Raw genomic sequence first — 17,903 nt, forward strand, 5'->3', positions numbered from 1 at the left:
GACCGTTTCTGTGCATGTGTGATACACATCAAACTTTGATTAACGAGGTGAGGCAGACACACAAGGACCCTGGTTTAGGAGGCCTCCATCCAACACTTCACCACACTTGATAGGACTAACTTCTTTTTTTATTGGTGGGCCCAGTCCTTGCCCCACTCTCCCCACATCTCCCTCTACCCCCACCTACCCTATTCCTCTTTCTTTTGTGATTTACCCAAGAGATGAAAAATGGAGTGCAGCTGGCCCAGCACTTCCTTCCTCTTGTCAGGGTCAGCAGTTCACTATGCTGATAGAGACCCACACACACCTCCATTAATGAGCGCTCCCCTGCACTCACACAGGTCGCTTTGCTGCATCACAAGACAACCATCACATTTGTCTTGTAGTTCTACTAGTGTTCAGACTCGAACTGTGTGCTGGCGGGATTTTAATATCATATCTCAGTTTGAACAGAACGATTTGAATGTTTGCCTGGATTCTCTTTGGTAATTTGCATTACCCTTGCAGTCCAAAAACAAAACACCCCATCAAGGGTGTATCTCACATCTTCTGGTCTTGTTTACGCTCAACAATATAGAATATTCTATACTACGAGTGTGCGTGCGTGTGTGTGTGTGCGCGTGTCCTTGCCAGATTCTATTTGTTGTTGTACAAAGTGAAATATTTTACAAGTTATGTGAAACAATTTCCATTGATTGAATGAATACAATAAGATATCACATGCAGCACTACTAAGCTGACTTGATCCGCAACAAAAGCAATATATTATAAAAAGACACTAATCATAATGCTGAGCAAGCCTTGTTGAGCTGCTAATTACCACAATTATGAGGCTCAGAGCAGAGGTGGCTCAGTGTATTCGTGTTTCTCTCTGCATGAATGTCTATACAGGTGTTTTTGTGTGTGTTGGTCTGTCCCGATGAAGAAGAGGATGAGCTGTCTATCCTGAGGAAGAAGAAATGTAGGGGGTAAGAGAACGAAGAGGAAGGTGGCGGTGTGGGTGGAGCAGTTGCATGGGTAAAGGTGGGGGTATGCTGTGTCTCCCTCCTGGAGACGAGCCCTGACCTTCTCATTTCATCCTCATTAGTATCTCATGTCAACAGAGCAGCCACTCCTTAATCATCTGCTATCATCCAAGGCCTACACACACATACACACTTCACCCACACTAACAGAATGACACAAACTTACATGAATCATTGATTTTACAGAAAGACAGCATCACTTTTTATGTAATACTCTACACATATACATCATCAAATATTCACATCTGATTCTGTTAACCAAATGACAAATCCTCAATGGTAGGCTCGTCCATCTACGTCACCCTCAGTGCCACAGTGGCCCCAACAGGGTCGGCTGTAGCAGGGACTCTGGGTGCCAGTACAAATGAGCTCCATTCATTTTCACACTTTGGCATATGGTGGCCCATTGTCCTCAGCCACAAAAGCAGGAGTGATGCAATTTGTTGGTGTGTCCTGTCATTTCAAAATAATCCCCATCCCACCGAGGTCCTGGCCGGCAAATGACAAGCAAGGGCAGCATGCTATTTCACAGAAAGCATCATACATATGCGCAACTGTGTAGCTGATCACACCCACTTGCTGTATTCATCTGCAGCCATGTGTGCAAATATTTTGGAAGTAGTCCATACTAACAGAATGAGCAATGTAAAGCGTGAAGATTATCATGACTCTGTATCGATCGGTGTTGTTTTCTTTGCAAAGTTGACTGCAATATTTCCTTATTTACAGAATGATCATCTGATGTGAATTTGGCTACAGTAGATGGTAGCTTCTTTATAAATTGTAATCACCATTATTTTTGAAGAACCCGGTATAACATAACGGTCTGTATGATGTTATACATGTGCATGATTGGCTGATAAACTGTTTACTCTTATGAGAGGGCATGGCGAATTATCCATTAAATTATAATTTGCATACTCAGATAAGATGGTGTGACCTGTACTGTGTACAACGACAATAAAAGGTGATTCTGATTCTGACCTCACAGGGACTGCTGGTTTTTTTTTTTTACATGGTACTTGCTGTTGGATCTGCTGTTGGCCAGTGTATAGCAAAGATCCCAGAGGTTAAATTAATCATGGAGATTTGATTTTGTTTATTTCTGCAAGTACAGCACACTTATTACAGCTTCATTTCACATTTTGTTTTACATGGCTTGTTGAAAAAGATTTAAGCAATTCTGCTTATCCAGTCCCGTCTCAATTACAACCGAGGTTTTACTGCCAGACATACGATCTACATTACTACCGTACTACTTCTAATACTACTATCATCATGAAAAGAGAGAAACAAAAGAAAACAGACATTTGACCAGGTTAACATATGATTTGAATACAGCAATAACAAATAAACTGGAAGTTTGAATACGATTTGAATACAGCAATAACAAACAAACTGGAAGTTTGAATATAAACTCAGTTTTCAGCTGATTTTTTTCTTCCAAGCCATCAGCCATTCCCTGATCCTTTTTGCTCCCATCGCTCAAAAATCTTAAAAAAAAGTCTTTCTTCTACAGTTCCCTCATACAAATAAAGTTATTTCATGTTAAGTAATTTATATTTTGCATGTCTGTGTGTCTGTATGCCGTTATCTCTCAGTTTGCAGCAATAACCTTGAGAGCACAACAAAAGGTTCCTACTCTCTCAGCTGCCTGAACTAAACGTGAAGTTATTAAAAAGTTAGTTTAACATTTGTGGCTGCCTTTCACTTATAGCCCGTTGGTGCGCCAATATTTGAAAAGAAATAATAATATGATGCTGGTTAAAGCACTTTGAACAAAATAAAGTGTTGATAAACTGCCATTTAAGTGCACTCTATTTACAATCCATTTGTATTTAAAAAAAATTCTACCAAAAGAGCTGGTGGAACCAGGGCTCTGGCAACACCCACTTTACCATTCGTCATCCATGTAAACATTTTATCTACAGGCTATTTGATTCAGGGTCATAGCGAAGGTGAAGCATACATTATATGATTTGAAAGGGGCACTACTTGTTGGAAAACCGTAAGTGGGCATTCGGTGTGAATTGATTCCATTCCAGCTGCACAAACATCTAAGAAGCCATTATTATTCTGATTACAACAGCAGAAAGGACGCTTAATGCGAACAAACCTATGTCATCATTGTTGGAAGTTCTTAAATCCACTGCGAAGACAAAAGAGAACGAAAACCTCTGATCTATGAGTGAGAGTGAACTGAGCAGCTGACCCACATTTAGTTCCTGGTTTCACTAGTGTCTGTCAGCAGAGGGGAAGGAGTCATGTTCGTACTTCCTAAAAAAAGTTTTTACATGATGTGTGCAATATAAGTATGGAGCAGGAAGATAGAGGTGTCTAGACATGATTGCGTTGAGGCCAGACAGAGGAACATCTGACAAAGCCATGCACAAAATATTGCTTTATAGTGTAGTCAGGCACTTGGATGGCCTCGGTTGAACAACAATGAACCCATGACACACATGAGTACGTGCACGTGGGCCTGAGTAAAATCATTTCATGGTGCGGTGTCACTCAATAACCGCTTTGTCAGCTGGAGGTTTGATTTCCCTTGTTTGCACAGCATGTACAGTAACTACAACTCACACTCACTCATGCGCCACATGTAACAAAAATACAGAGGACACATTTCCGTGAAGTAATCTACAGAGAGGAGCAATGACAGTAAGGCCGTCTGAAGGTGTTACAATGATTGAAGACAGGTAAAAGATATAAACAGTAAAATGTGTTTTACTAAAATGGCTGTAAGAGCAAAATTATAATTCACTCTATTCAGTCCTGGACGTACTACCCTCCCTTCTTCAACCATGCTACAGTGGCCAAGGTCTCTCTACGACCCTATACTTAACCCCATTTTTACCCTCCAACCCGCCTACCTCCACCCACCAACCTGTCAGGGACCCGCTTCCCATGTCCATCACTGGGTGATGGATGAGGTGGAAGGTCGTCACCCCACTCTCCAGAGTTCACTGATCTCATCAGCCATGTAGACACCTCAAAATAATAGTGAGGAACATGGTTAAAATCATACATTCAGAGAAGGATGCAGTTGCTTTTTTAGAAATGTTAAGTTTAAAGGCCGTGACTCTCGTGAGAATAAACGAATAGGAGAATGGATGGATGAAAGTCTCAAGAATTGCCAGTTTTTCTAGTACACAATGAAAGGTATACATTTTACAATCCAGCATATCTCACAGCAAGTGTTTCTTAGCACAATACTGTTCTGTGTAGATACATGTGAATTGCACTTCTAAAGTAAGACTGTGCAAGGGTAACCATGCTATAAGGTGACATTAAGTTCATGATAGCACGGTTCGTTCCTTCCACTTGCTGGAAATCTTGAAATGGTTTTGTGGAAGTGGTTTTGATCCAGAATTGGGTTAAATCTAGCTTACAGTCACACATAAAATAGCATGAGGTGTCTCACCTTTGACTGACCTCAAATTACTACATAATGCCCATGGCAGTGTTGAAAAACAGATTCTGCTGGTTTGCCCTAGAAAACAATGATATGTGTTTCGATTACAATGAATGTGATAGAAGGCAAACTGTGATCCTGCGTATGTCTCTTTGTTCTGTCAGCTAAACAGAGAGATTGATATACCATAAATACACATAAAGAATAAACAACGGTGTCAAGCCCCACCACTGACAGGGGCATAGATCAATGTTATTTGCCACTTTTACAAAAATACCTAATTCTCCTTTTTTAATCAAGCATCTCCTTGTACTAGCCACTCTGCTGATTTATGAAGACCCTTGTCTTTATGAGTACCTGTTTCATTTTCTTGTATCCGCAGTGACACCTAAAGTGATAGGAGTTTTATGCTTTTGATAACAATATGAGTTTCACTTTGACTCAGAATTCATGACCCTGTCAGGAGACAATAAATAACGCAAGTGCATCGCAAACCTCCACTAGACTCTGTGACACGACATCTACCGAATGGGATTTACCTTGGGTTGGGAACAGGGAGGAAAAAAAATATAAATCTCAAAAAGAGCAAAGAAAAATGGCACGACACAGGACATATCAGAAGAGTTGGATCACAGTAAAAGGTCAAGTCAGAAAGTGCAAAATGTTTTCTGGTCTGGATTCATAGTAATTGGTGTGCTGTCATATGAGCATTTGATAATGTCACATGAGCATTAACGCCTCGCTGTGACACTTGTCTTCAGCTATCAGCTCTCGACACTGAGGAATCGCACGTTCATGTCACAGACCCTCAAGTTAAAAATCATTACAGACCAGACATTTGCCATTTTTGTTTGTTTTGATATTTGTGAGGTGTACATTACCCATGGGATAAAGTATTTTTCCACGTGCCAACAATCCTAATCCGAAAGCCAAATGTAAGAGCACCCACAAGTGAACAAGTTACTGTAAAGGCTTTTAATCAGATTCTAACCCACACTGACCCCGTAAAACACCCCTTTACACTCTGGTCTTCTGAGAAGATCTATTCCAGTTTCTCTCTGGCTGTCCAAAACGTGTGAGAAAGTAATACAACCAAACTTCTCATATACATATGAAAAATAATGTTCTGAATGGGAGCCAGCGGGCTTTGATAGATTTATATTGACACTTTGCACATTCCATTGACAAATGGGCCATTTGCTGCATTGTTGCCAAAAACTCACTGGTTACCTCGGCAATGACATTAAATGGCTCTTTGGATGTGATGAAGTCAAACAAAGATGACGCACTGTACCAGACAACTATATCTACAAAAAGGGAGTAAAATGTCAAGCATTTCAAAAGGAAGCCATTGTAAACTGTGGTAACAGAGAGTATAGTGAATCCACGCCCATCTGCAAAGGTCTTTGTTCAAGCCCCTCCTGGTTTTCCTGAATGTTGCAGGCCTGAGTGAAAGGAAAATGAGAGACATGGGTTTTGTATATCACCACTTGAACCCTGTATGCTGCGTGTTTTGCACAGGGGCCCCAGAAAGGCTCAAAGAAATGAATAAAGGGGTCAGGATAAATATTCGGTCCTATAGGAGTGGCAACTGGCACAGGCTTTTGGCATTGACACAATGCATTGTGGGATGGCAGTGCACAGAACCCTCTTGGAAGAAACAAATGGTGTTTGTGGCAGAATAAGTATGTTGATGTAGCCATAGAAGAAAATTTGATCTGAAGCTCAGGGGAAAATTGAGACAGCTTTTCTTGCAGGCGTTGGGATGGTTTAGAGTTCTCAAATTATCTGAATGTTTTTAAAATGGGAAAGAGGAACTAAAGACTAATAATGTTCACCAATCCATCCATCCTCTCATCCATTTTTCATACTGCTATTCCTTCCCAGGGTCACAGATGTGCTTGAGCCTATCCCATCTGACTTAGGGTGAGAGGCGGGGTGGACCCAAGACTGATGACCAGTCAATCACAGGGTGGACACAAAGACGCGAACATTCACACCTACATCCCAATAGAAACATTATTGTCATACAAATAGAAAAAACTGTTGTTTCAGTCAAGTACACTAAAAGGACAAGCATTTTCTCAGCATGCATATGGATAATTTTGACAACATTTTCATGTTGGGAATAAATAAAAAGGTTACAAAATTGTTTCTGTGGAGTTACAATCAAATATAAATGGTGTTAGAATGTGGGAGCAACCGGAGAACGTGGTGAGAACCCATACATGCAGAGGGCATGGAAACCTAATGAAAAACAAGCATTAAAAATATAAATGGTCTCATGTGAGTGTTTAATAGCCCTAATAGTTCCACTGCTTGGTGGTTTGTGTTCCGTATTAAAATGCTAATAAAAATGTTGCTGTGCAATATTATACATAGGTTCTGTATACATATCCAACTCAGGAACTGTTCCGTAAGGTAATGGTCTCATCTGATTCCACGGAACTTTTCTTTGTCTTTGTCATGAAGTGATTGGAGCTGAGCGACCAAATGCAGCTTAGACCAGGGTTTATTGAACGAACTCAAACGACAGACTATAGATGCTCAACTAGGGACGAGAATAACTGAACAGAAAGACAAAACAAGACGAGAACAGACAAGCAACTAGAGACACAAGAAACAAGAAGACATGAGACACAAACAATCCGACGGGGAGTGACACGTAGACAGGACTTAAATACAAGACAGCTAGCGAGAGACAGGTAAGGGTGATCACACTGATCAGGGCACAGGAGGGGAGGGGCGAGCACACAGACACGCAAACCAAAACATTAAAACAAGGAAACTAACTGTGACCGATCTTGACAGTCTTTACATTGACCTCACGGCACTTTGGTTCATTTGACAATTTGAGGTATTGCTTTCCATGTAATATGCGACAAGGCCCAAATAGTTAGCGGGTTGTCTAAATGGCCAAACAGAAGAAGGGGACTACTATATAGTGCTCCATATATTGCGGGAACATGTAGTGAATGAGGGGTTAGGGAATAAGGGTGGGGATTCGGACACAGCTAATACTGCTCCTTGTTTTTCTACTTTCTTTTGGCAGTTGGTAAATACTTTTGGTGTACTTTCTGGCCTTTGTCAATAATGTGCCAATATTATTAGGCAGTTGCGAAAAGTAAGTCGTCATGATTAGGGAACAAGGATTCTGGGTACATCATTTCAAGTCAAACCTGATTATAAGTAGGAGGACCAACCAAAGTATGAAAAAAGTGACAGTTTTGAGTCCCAAAATTCCAGTAAATAAAAACATTTACGACAAAATATGGATATATATAAAAAAAGGTGTCCTTACCACGTATGCCTACCGAAATGAACAAAAGCCACACAAGATTCAGAAATGCACAATGGCATATCCATATTCTCTTGTGAGAGAAGGCAGCATATATTTAGAACATCACACAAGAGCGTGAGCTTCAAATCCCCGGGGTCATTTTCTGTTCTGCTCTTAATTGAGAGTGTTCTGGAAAAATCATTACTATATTAATGATTTAACACAAAGTAACTACCTGCATGTTCCAGGAGGAAAGGGAGATTTGCTTCGAATCAATACCCATATACGCTCATTATAAAGGAGGTAAAGTTATAGTAATTAGGCAGACACCAATAACTTTTTAACGATCTTTGTTTTTAATTGCATATTATCGGCTACACTGTGTGTATGTTTATACCCAAATATAAGATAATGTTGAAGGGAGCAGTAGATTAAAGACAGAGAAAAGTGCAAGGTTTTTACCTCAGCAAGTATGAAACCACTGATAGTTTACTTTGTGCAAAGAAGGCAAAGATTGTGGCCATCATTCTTTTGAGCACTTTTCTTGGCAGCCAACAGTGGCCCACTGCGACCAGGAAATATTTTGAAATAGAACTTATCACTTCAGAAAGGAAAGTGAAGAGATGAAAACACTTGAGAAGATTTTAGCGAAAAGGTTAAAAAACTGTACTTCTGTTCTTCATACGGACAGTTGCTTTCGACTTGCAACGGTCTTCATGCTTTGAATACACAATTTATGAATTGAAAAACTATCAAAATGAAATTATAAGCACTTTTACAAAGCCCAACTGCTTGTGTGTTTTTAAGAAGGATTATATACAAAATACACATCAATATCAAGAGGCATGAGCCAAAGATGCAACAATTATCAGTGCAGCAAAACTGGAGTTCCCTGATAAAGTCTCCAAATATTTTGGCCTTTTTATTTGATTAATGGCGCTCTACCCCACTCAGGAACAACAATTTCCGATGTAGATCGCCCATTCAAGAACTCCCAGGTTAGATAAACATTTTTAAATCTTCATGTAAAATTCCATTCACTTAGAAAATATTTCAACAAAAAAAAAAAATTATGAAATGAGCCCTGTATTCATCTTGCTAATTGCCCCTCCACTGCATCAACAGTGTCAACTGTAAAAGAATGCCATCTGAAGGCAATTATGCATGTTTTGAGAGCCAATTATGATTGCTCTCACAGCAGCGGTTATGCCACCAGCAAGGGAGTCTTCAGAAATTTTCAATTTAATTACAATATGCTCTTTATTGGATTCAGCATGCCAAATACTTACCCCTCCCCACCTCCTACCCACAACGTCTGCTATCTCAGCATTCACAGAGGGAGCCATTAACACAGATAGGAGAATATTATGGCCTCTCTCAAGGGCCACAGTGGGAATGTGTGGAGCGTCCCAGCAGTACAAGGTAGATGGCATCCCCTCATCCTCTCTGCATGATCACAGCTGGCATCGTTGAGTCCATGCAAAGGCAGGTTGGTTAGTACTTTTCCCAGCTTGGACTATGCCTGCATTGGGAATTAAACTCACCCAATTCCACAGCAGGACACAACTGAGACAAAATGTAGAAAGAGTTGCAACATTTTGATGTCCTCATATCTTTTGTTCATTTGCAGTTTCCCAACAAATTAATCACTTAAACTAATAAAGTATGTTGTTCCCCTATTGTTTATTATTGTATATCATCAGCCACATAGCAAAATTGCCCAAATGTTTGTTGTTACTGTAGTCCTGGAAAGAAAAAAAAAAAAAAGTTAATCCGAAGCATTGAACTTCTATCAGTTTGCTGTGAAGACTCCTCTCTCCATCATGACAGGAAACAGTTGACATATTGACATTTTCTGTCAAAATGAGTTAGACTGGCAATGGCCTTGAACACAACATATTGATCACCTGACACTTACAGAAATACAGAAATACCAGTGCTGTTATTTTGTTATTGATATTTTTATTACATTTGGTTTTGGTAATAATACGTGAGACAGCATGATAAATCTCCACAGCCAGCAAATACACAAATCATTGATAATTGTACATCCTTAGCGTCATACCAGGTTTTATTTTTCGAATGATCAGGACTTTTGATCCCAATTTGTAAAAAGAAATAAAGAAGGGAGCTTATTCTTTAAAGACCATGTGCACATTTTTAAACATGCATTGCTAACATTTGTGGCAGGATAGTAAAGCAAAGCCAATTGAAAGAGTGCCTGCACATGGTTCAATTCCTTTTCTGTTTGGCTTTTTTTTTTTTGGCTCATGTGGAAAAGCATTTGAAATTATGATGTAGATTGACGTGCAGCAGCTGTCCCCTCTCCTGGGTCCTGTCCGTCACCTCACCGGTCACCGTTGACAGGACTATGATGGATTAGGAATTGTCATCCAGGACGTTTGTCACTTGTTTACAAGTCGGCCATCCCTCATCTCTCACCACGGGCCTTATAATCTGGCTGACACTCCTCCAACCCCACCCCCTACCCCAACACTGCTGCCAGACACGCTACACAAGACAACACCATACATTACAACAGTTTTTTCCCCTCGCTTCTAACCTCTCTCTCTCTCTCTCTCTTGCTCTCTCTCACTCTCTGTCTTGCTCTCTGTCTGTATCTCTCTTTCTTTTTCTCCCCCCCCTCCCCCTGCTCCAACACGTCCCTGGGCTGAACACAGTCAACACATTTAATGCATTAATATATGTGTTGTGTTCGCCAATCTCCTGGGGACCGGGGCGATGTCTTCTCCTGTCAACCTCTACCCCTGAGAACTGACTGGGTTTTATACAAACATCCCAGAGGGAGGAGAAGGCAGGCTCAGGTCTAACCTGCATTCTGTTATTTGAACAATAGCTTTTTAATCTATTGCCCAAAACTATGTGAGATACAAGTACATCAGATTTTTGTTGGTAAGTAGATAGAGAAAATTAAAAACAATAAGTAGCATATATTGCATACAAATACATACACATATAATTGAATACAAAAGCTGCAGTATATAAACACAGTGGGTCCAATTTTCATGCCGTGCTCAAACTTAGTGCAAAGCCAACTAACTGCATGTTGGAGTTTTCTTTATTTTTGTATTTTTACTAGACTCCTCAGCAGTAGAATTGGTCATAACGGGGTCTTTGCACCTTTGTGTGCCATTGTGGGATGGATGTGGACTTTTTCCAGCCAATCCTCAAGGCATCCTTCATTTGCATCAAATTCAGGGCAGTCGTAGCGCAAACCTGAGTATGCCGTTCCTGGCAATGGGGAAACAGAGAACGACCTAACTTTGTAGTCAAATTGTTTTGTTACTGGCCAATTTGTACCTTCCGTTACCAAATTGTCAGATGCGAGGCAGTATTGTGCACCGATGGCCGCAACAATACCCAAAGACTCGTATAAAAATAAAATTACATTAGTTATTTTGCTGAGCGCGTGCGTGTAAGTCTAACAAAATAGGGCCCATTTACTTTACATTCAGTTGTATACAAGTCTGCGTGTGTGTTTGTCTGTAAATTGTCAGAGTGATACGCATTGCCACAAACAAGCTTAAAGTGACAACAGTGATGTGTTTTGTCACACTACCGCCTTTCCAGACAGTTGCACATGGTAGAAATAGTTCACCGTCTGGACTAGTGGATGGTGAGAGTGCACAGATCAGAGGTCACCCACACATGCTGACAACCCACACGAGGCCAATAATATTTTTTAACTTTAAATACATGAAAATAAAATGTAAGACAATATAACAAAATAATATTATAAAGTAATAAATAAAGTAATATTGTTTTTGTTATGTTCTCATGTAATATTTATATATTATAAATAAAATGTAAGACAATATAACAAAATAATATTATAAAGTAATAAATAAAGTAATATTGTTTTTGTTATGTTCTCATGTAATATTTATATATTATTGTTGGTTAAAGACCTACAATAATTAATCTTCTTAAGTGCTCACAAGTCCCTAGGATGGTTCAAGGACCTCATTCTTTTCTTCAGATCTTTAACTCCTTGCCAAACCGGGATTTCCGATTGGGGGGCCTCAAATACAACTTTGATGTGGATGGCGTCTTAGAAGCTTGAGGAGAGAGGCGAGAGGGAAGAGGGCCACACAATGGCCTGACCTTCCTTCTGCATCTGCACACATCTCTCTCTAAATGGTCACATTGATGCTGCTTGTTGCCGACAGCCCTGTTGGAGCCAACTCTGGGCAATGGGACTCAAAGCCTGGGCACCTGCCAACAGACGGTGAAACAAATTGATTGCGATCAAGCCAGCTCAGTTTGCATTTAACCCCTACGCTTACTACTTATGTTGTTTTCCATCCAGCATTGTGGTGTTGGTGTATCAGTCATCTGTGAAGCAGGCCTTGGTAGGATTCCTGTCCATTGATGTTCATCTTTTTTAAACTAATTATCACTGGTTTTGTTATACACACAGCAAACATAGCCATAACTGTTTGTTCAGTATTTCACATGTGTTGATTATTTGCACTTGTTTCAATCAATCGCAGATGCATCCTGTAACACAATAAAGGATCATTTTGGCCTTCAGTCATGTTGGCACAGTTTACAGACACTCTTGTGAATAAATGCACATAACAGTAGTGTCGTTTATAATGATGAAGGGGGACCAGAAATCCCTCCAAAGTATGTTTTCTTTTACTTGAATAATTTATTAAAAACAACTAAAGAAAAACAATTATTATTTCAAGCACGTCATGGATCCAACAGAAAAATACATGAGGAAAGCAAAATTTTTGTTTACTGTAAAAAGGAAAAGTAATGTAAAAGCATAAAGAAGGGTCAAATTATGAAACAAAATCCATCCATTTCCTGCCACCTGTTCTGTTTAGGGTCGGAGGGAGCCTGGACTGGTTGCCAGCCAATCACCGGCCAAGACCAGGGATCTTAAACTCACAGCCCAAGGGCAATTTTCAATCCACAAGATGACATTTTGCAGGCCTGTAGCTACAAATTTTAATATTTTTGTGGCTCCCATATTTTTGGGCCATGCCATAAGCCTGCACATTTATTTATTTATTTATTTATTTATTTATTTATTTATTTATTTATTTATTTGTTTACTTTTAAAAATCGCCTTCTTTGCCCATGGCGCAGCTATTGTGTTTGAGTCATCACAGACACAAACAATTGGACTGTAAGGTGGTATCCAACTGCCCACTTGACAGCAGTGATCTGCAATCATCCTGTCCAACTCTACATCATCCTTCTATGGACGTCCTGATGAAAATTATTTGTGTTTCAATTAACTGCATGGAGCCCAGCAAGTGTATTTCTGCTTCTTCATTGTCAAAGACTGTGCAACTCTTGCACACTGATTTTACAGGGAATGAGAGGAGCTACTTTTCATGGCTGTGGGTTGTGTTAACGTCCACAACCTCGCAAACGTCTCTTTCTAACTGCTCTCCTCTGCGAAAATACCAAAGGAAGGAAAGTTCCAGTTAGACCACACTCGACTTGGATTGAGCTTGAAAATAAAGTAAGTAAAATAAACTGCCTAATGGTTTAAATCACCACTCCTGTACTTTTCACAAGTGCCAGGTCAATCTTGCAAAAAAGGTGCGCATGGCCACAAAGTCATCGTTTATCGTACCATCGCACACATACATACACACGAAAATGCATTTACTTCTCCACTATATATACCCCCCCTTTTAGTACTTTCGGTGTCTTGGTCATCTACACAAGGGCACGACAACACAAGCGTGGTGGGAATTAGAGAGCAAAAGGCAAAATGGCTTGTGTCGATCTAAACAAGAGGATAATAACAGGAAGGGGAATCAATAACAGCATAAAACTGATTTATTGCGTGTCATAAAACAGAAGTAAAAGCTGTGAGCTAGAGTAAACCGAAGTCCCATTTAATCTGTGCTAAAGCTGCATGTATCTAGAGAGATATGAAAAAAAGATAGCCAAAGGCAAAAGCAACTTGATAGGTATGATAGGACAGCGACAAGAAATAATATATAAGATATTGAGAGAATGATACAATAAACTATGTGAGAGAGACACTTAATTGTCATATTAAAGACTCTCTCCAGTGCTCAGCAGAGTGGAAGGTTGGCTCCTATTCATCATCTGGCTAACAGCCACTTGAAAGAAATCACAATTATAAGCTGCTCAATATTGTCCCAGGGACCTTTTTGCGAGCATTAATTTTTTCCCCATTGATTCTCTACCCCTCATAAATCAGAAATGTTGCAGTGCATGTAATGTTTTATGGAGAAGGGATTATAGTGTTATGAAGCTAATGTAGCAGAACCCTCTGATTTAAACACACGCCCTGCCCTCCCTCGCTCTTGTATGGGGGGACAGAGTTATTACACAATTGCATGGCCAGACAAACAGGCTGTTTATAAGCCACACATACTTGGACAGGACTACATATGACTCTAATGACTGATAATCATCAGTATGTTATGCAGAGGGAGACTAATATATACGTATAATGTTCCTTGTTAATTTATATTTTCTTTACAGTGGACCCCCACTATTTGTGGGGGATTGGGTCTTGTAAATTGTTTATATGTCCAATCAACCAATCAGTCAATTGTCGGCCTTTATTCGTTTATTATTCCAGTAATATTATTACATTTATAGTTTAGTGTTAGGAAGTGAGCACTTCTGTGTAAAGCACAGTGGTCCCAACGCTTTCTATCATAGCTCAGTCTGAGGTGAGGAGAAGTAGACCTGGTGCCTAAGCATCAAATCATCATCACATAAACTGGTCTTGACACCATCTAAAAAGGGAGATGGATCATGTGGCTTTCTGGTGCCAGAGAAGTTTGTCCCTTGATAGACCCCTTAACTCAAATCTATAGGACACCCCTCCTCTTTTTCCCATCACCTACACAAACACACACACGCACACAGGCACACACACACGCACACAATTAGACGTGCACACACACACGCATGCACACAAACACCCCCCACACACACACATCCGCACACACACACACGCACACACACACACACACACTCACACACGAGCGTTGCAAAAGAAGCAATCCTCTATGTTCTGGGTTAACAGCTTAACAAGGCCAAATTACAGCAAACACCTTGTGGCTCAAGTATCCTTGTTGTTGAAGTGATGTTGGTGCATATCCGTTTGTGTAAGCTTGTCTGCATATACTAGATAGTAAAAACAATGATGATGACAAGCCACAATGCCATACAGAAGAGTTTTTTCCTCTCCAACAAATAACAGACTTCTAACAAACACAAGATCTGATGCAGATACTTTTTACATGAGAATTTTTGCATCCATCATTTTTCCAGCACAGCAACCACTCTTTTTTCATGCAGTTACAAAAAAAAGCTCCACTGTGTTTTGTAATTAATCTGGATTTATTTACTCTCCTGGTTTTGTTCTGTCCGTGGTACAACCTTGTGTCATGTCATACGTTCTTCTTGCGTGAACTACCGATGTCATCCATAGGGATAATGCTTTTGGAAACATTTGGGATCATTGACCAAAAATGCTTTTGAGTTCTTTTTGTCTGTCTGAATAAGTCAGCATCTGTTTTGTAATGTTCTCTTGCTAAACAGCTCTGAAGGAAATCTCAAACACCTGAGAGAACTGGTCATTAATCCAACTACTTTGCAGTTGCTGCACAGCCAAAAGCAACCTCAGGGGTTGCGTAGAAGGCTGTTGTACTAGTATAGACAGTTCATCTTCTGTCATCTGTTATCTAAATAATGATATCAATGTGAATTTGAGGAACAATAAATGGAAACCTGATAAAATCCAAGGTTTACTGTCTACCAGGGACAAACATGATAGTGATGAAATAAATGTAGTTCATAACATGATGTTGTAATTCAATCTTTAGCTAAGATCTTTACAGGCCAGCCGGGTCCTCCGTCATCAGTTGCACGCTGCCACCAGAGCTCCTCATCTCGTAGATAAATTCACATGACAGTCTGCAAAATGCTCCCATAACCAGTGACATGGGATGATTTCCCGCCTCTGACAAGCTCCAGTATTGAGTATGATAACACTTACTTTGTCTTCATCCTTGGCTGGAGTATAATATCAATCCGTTTGATGATCCAACAAAGCGAGTGGAGCACTTGTGTATCAATCTTCATACATCGCTGCCTAGTGTCTAACAAAGAACCCAGAATGGGATCATTCAATCACTCCCGGCCTGCGCTGCTTTCGCTCCACTTGGCCTTCTCTACAGCTCAAGCGTTTCATTCCTTGTCAGCATCTCTCCTATTTTTCATCCCCTTTCTTTTCCCTGTCTCTCCCGCTCACTTGTGAGGGATAAAGACACAAATAACAAATGATCATATCACTGGGTGTCCATCATAAGTAAATGTGACACATCCAAATAGAAACTAGAAAATCTTCAGAGGGCACCTTTCCATCCAAGCCACTTTTTTGTGTCAACTACTCACAACAGTACCGCCAATCGGAGGGATGCAAGTAAAGCTTCATATTTCTACATAAGTAAAATTGTACATTGTCAATAATAAAAGGCTTGGTAGCCCACATGGGCAGGCTTAACTCACACACATATCGTACACTAACCCCTCATGTAATGAAGGATATAAACTAATGTTTGACTAATAGCTCAAAGCCTGACCTCAAAGGCTTTATGCAGCAAAACATGTATTTATAGTCTATATTAGCTGTGAAAACATGCATGCAATCTTATGTACAAATAAAAGCTCTGCTCTAAAGCAGATTGGATTGTTCCTTCTCTATTTACTTGATGCCTGTATTAAAACATGCTCTGCAGTAGGTCTCCTACAATGTGAAGTCTACACTGATGCTGTGCTCTTCCCCTGAAATATAGCTCAATCAGCGGCCACCTAGCGATCAACTTTTACTTGTCAGTTTTGATATATCCAATCATCGCTTTGGGTTGTTTTGTGATGTCTAATGTTCTGTGAAAATGGGCTTTTCATATTCTTTATTGTCTCTCGCTCTCGTTTTTTGCTTTCATCGACAAAAAATGTATCCACACTTTTGTGAAATAAAACCTCAGAGGGTGTAGAGGGGAATGGGGAGAATGAGTGGGGGGGGCGGGGGCAATGAAATTTGACCCGTTTAAAACTGTATCATTTTCTGACCATACCTTAGGGCACTCGGCATTTATCGGTGGGGCTGGAGAAGCAGAGATCACCGGACTGGTAATTGTTTCCTCTAAATCTGCTGAGCTCTGAGGAACACTGAGTGCAGTTTTTCATCAGACAGAGAATGAGAAGCAAAGAGGACAATAAGAAGAAAAGCAAAAAAATGCTATCGTCCACAAGTGTTGGTTTTTATCACTTCACCAAACAAGCAAGATTGCCTTCCACACAACATTATTATTAACTTGTGTCACATGTTCGCAGAAGAAATGCTGACTTTAGTTTCCAGCACTACAAAGCTACTATGTGTGTTATAAACCATAACATAAAAGTGGGGCAAAAAAGCTACGCTGCACATACTAATATCTATTTTATTCGACACATACACGAGGTGTTTAAACCACTGACTTCAAATGCCTACTAGCTGAAGGCCTGAACCCAAGTCTCATAAAGCAGAAATGTGACATTCTATTCATGCAATGACAATAAAAAAAATAATACTGCGCACTTGGACCAATCTGTCTCTATCACTCCTTTCATACAAACATTTTCCCACTTTATTTTCATTATGGTTGTAGCTGTGTTTGACTTTTAGATACTATGCGTGCATTTGGCTTTGAAAGTTGGAAATTTACTGGTGTGGTATTGGCTCATTTTTCATATCCATTGTTGACGTGTCAGGGTGTCATAGCTGTTCCACAAAGCTGTTAGATCAGTCCAAATGTATAAATCATCCAGGATCTGACACACTCATTTAATTTAGGGGGCTTGGCGCAACAGCGCTGCTATTAATGAAAAATCCCTGCAGTTTGCTGAGTGGGACCGTTGAAGGTTTTTTTTTTTTTTTTTTTGCTTTATTTCTATTAACATGGATATTTGGTATGATTTCCCTCAGTAGCCTGTTGGCAGCCAACTTGGCTGTCTGTCATTTATCATCATACGTTATGTTTGTCAATCTGTTGAATTCTCTCAGAAGCGCACACAAAAATCACTTTGCATAATAGAAAAAGGGGCAAACTCAAGTGAGGTAGGGGTGGGTGAAGCTTTCACATTCCTCAATAGAGTGGTGGTT

At 40.0% G+C, this 17,903-nt stretch overlaps 1 long non-coding RNA gene across 1 annotated transcript; it reads right to left on the minus strand.

The window, feature by feature from the left end:
• Window positions 1-9,709: 9,709 nt before the first annotated feature.
• On the minus strand, window positions 9,710-16,274 carry LOC148392307 (uncharacterized). Its single transcript, XR_015860889.1, has 3 exons — window positions 15,756-16,274; window positions 12,031-12,143; window positions 9,710-11,959 (listed from the first exon to the last, which is right to left on the minus strand). It is a non-coding gene; the product is annotated as an uncharacterized LOC148392307 (long non-coding RNA).
• Window positions 16,275-17,903: the final 1,629 nt, after the last annotated feature.

This window comes from Syngnathus floridae, chromosome 10, assembly GCF_059516105.1.
Source record: "Syngnathus floridae isolate MCC-2025c chromosome 10, RoL_Sflo_1.0, whole genome shotgun sequence".
Lineage (NCBI taxonomy): Eukaryota > Metazoa > Chordata > Actinopteri > Syngnathiformes > Syngnathidae > Syngnathus > Syngnathus floridae.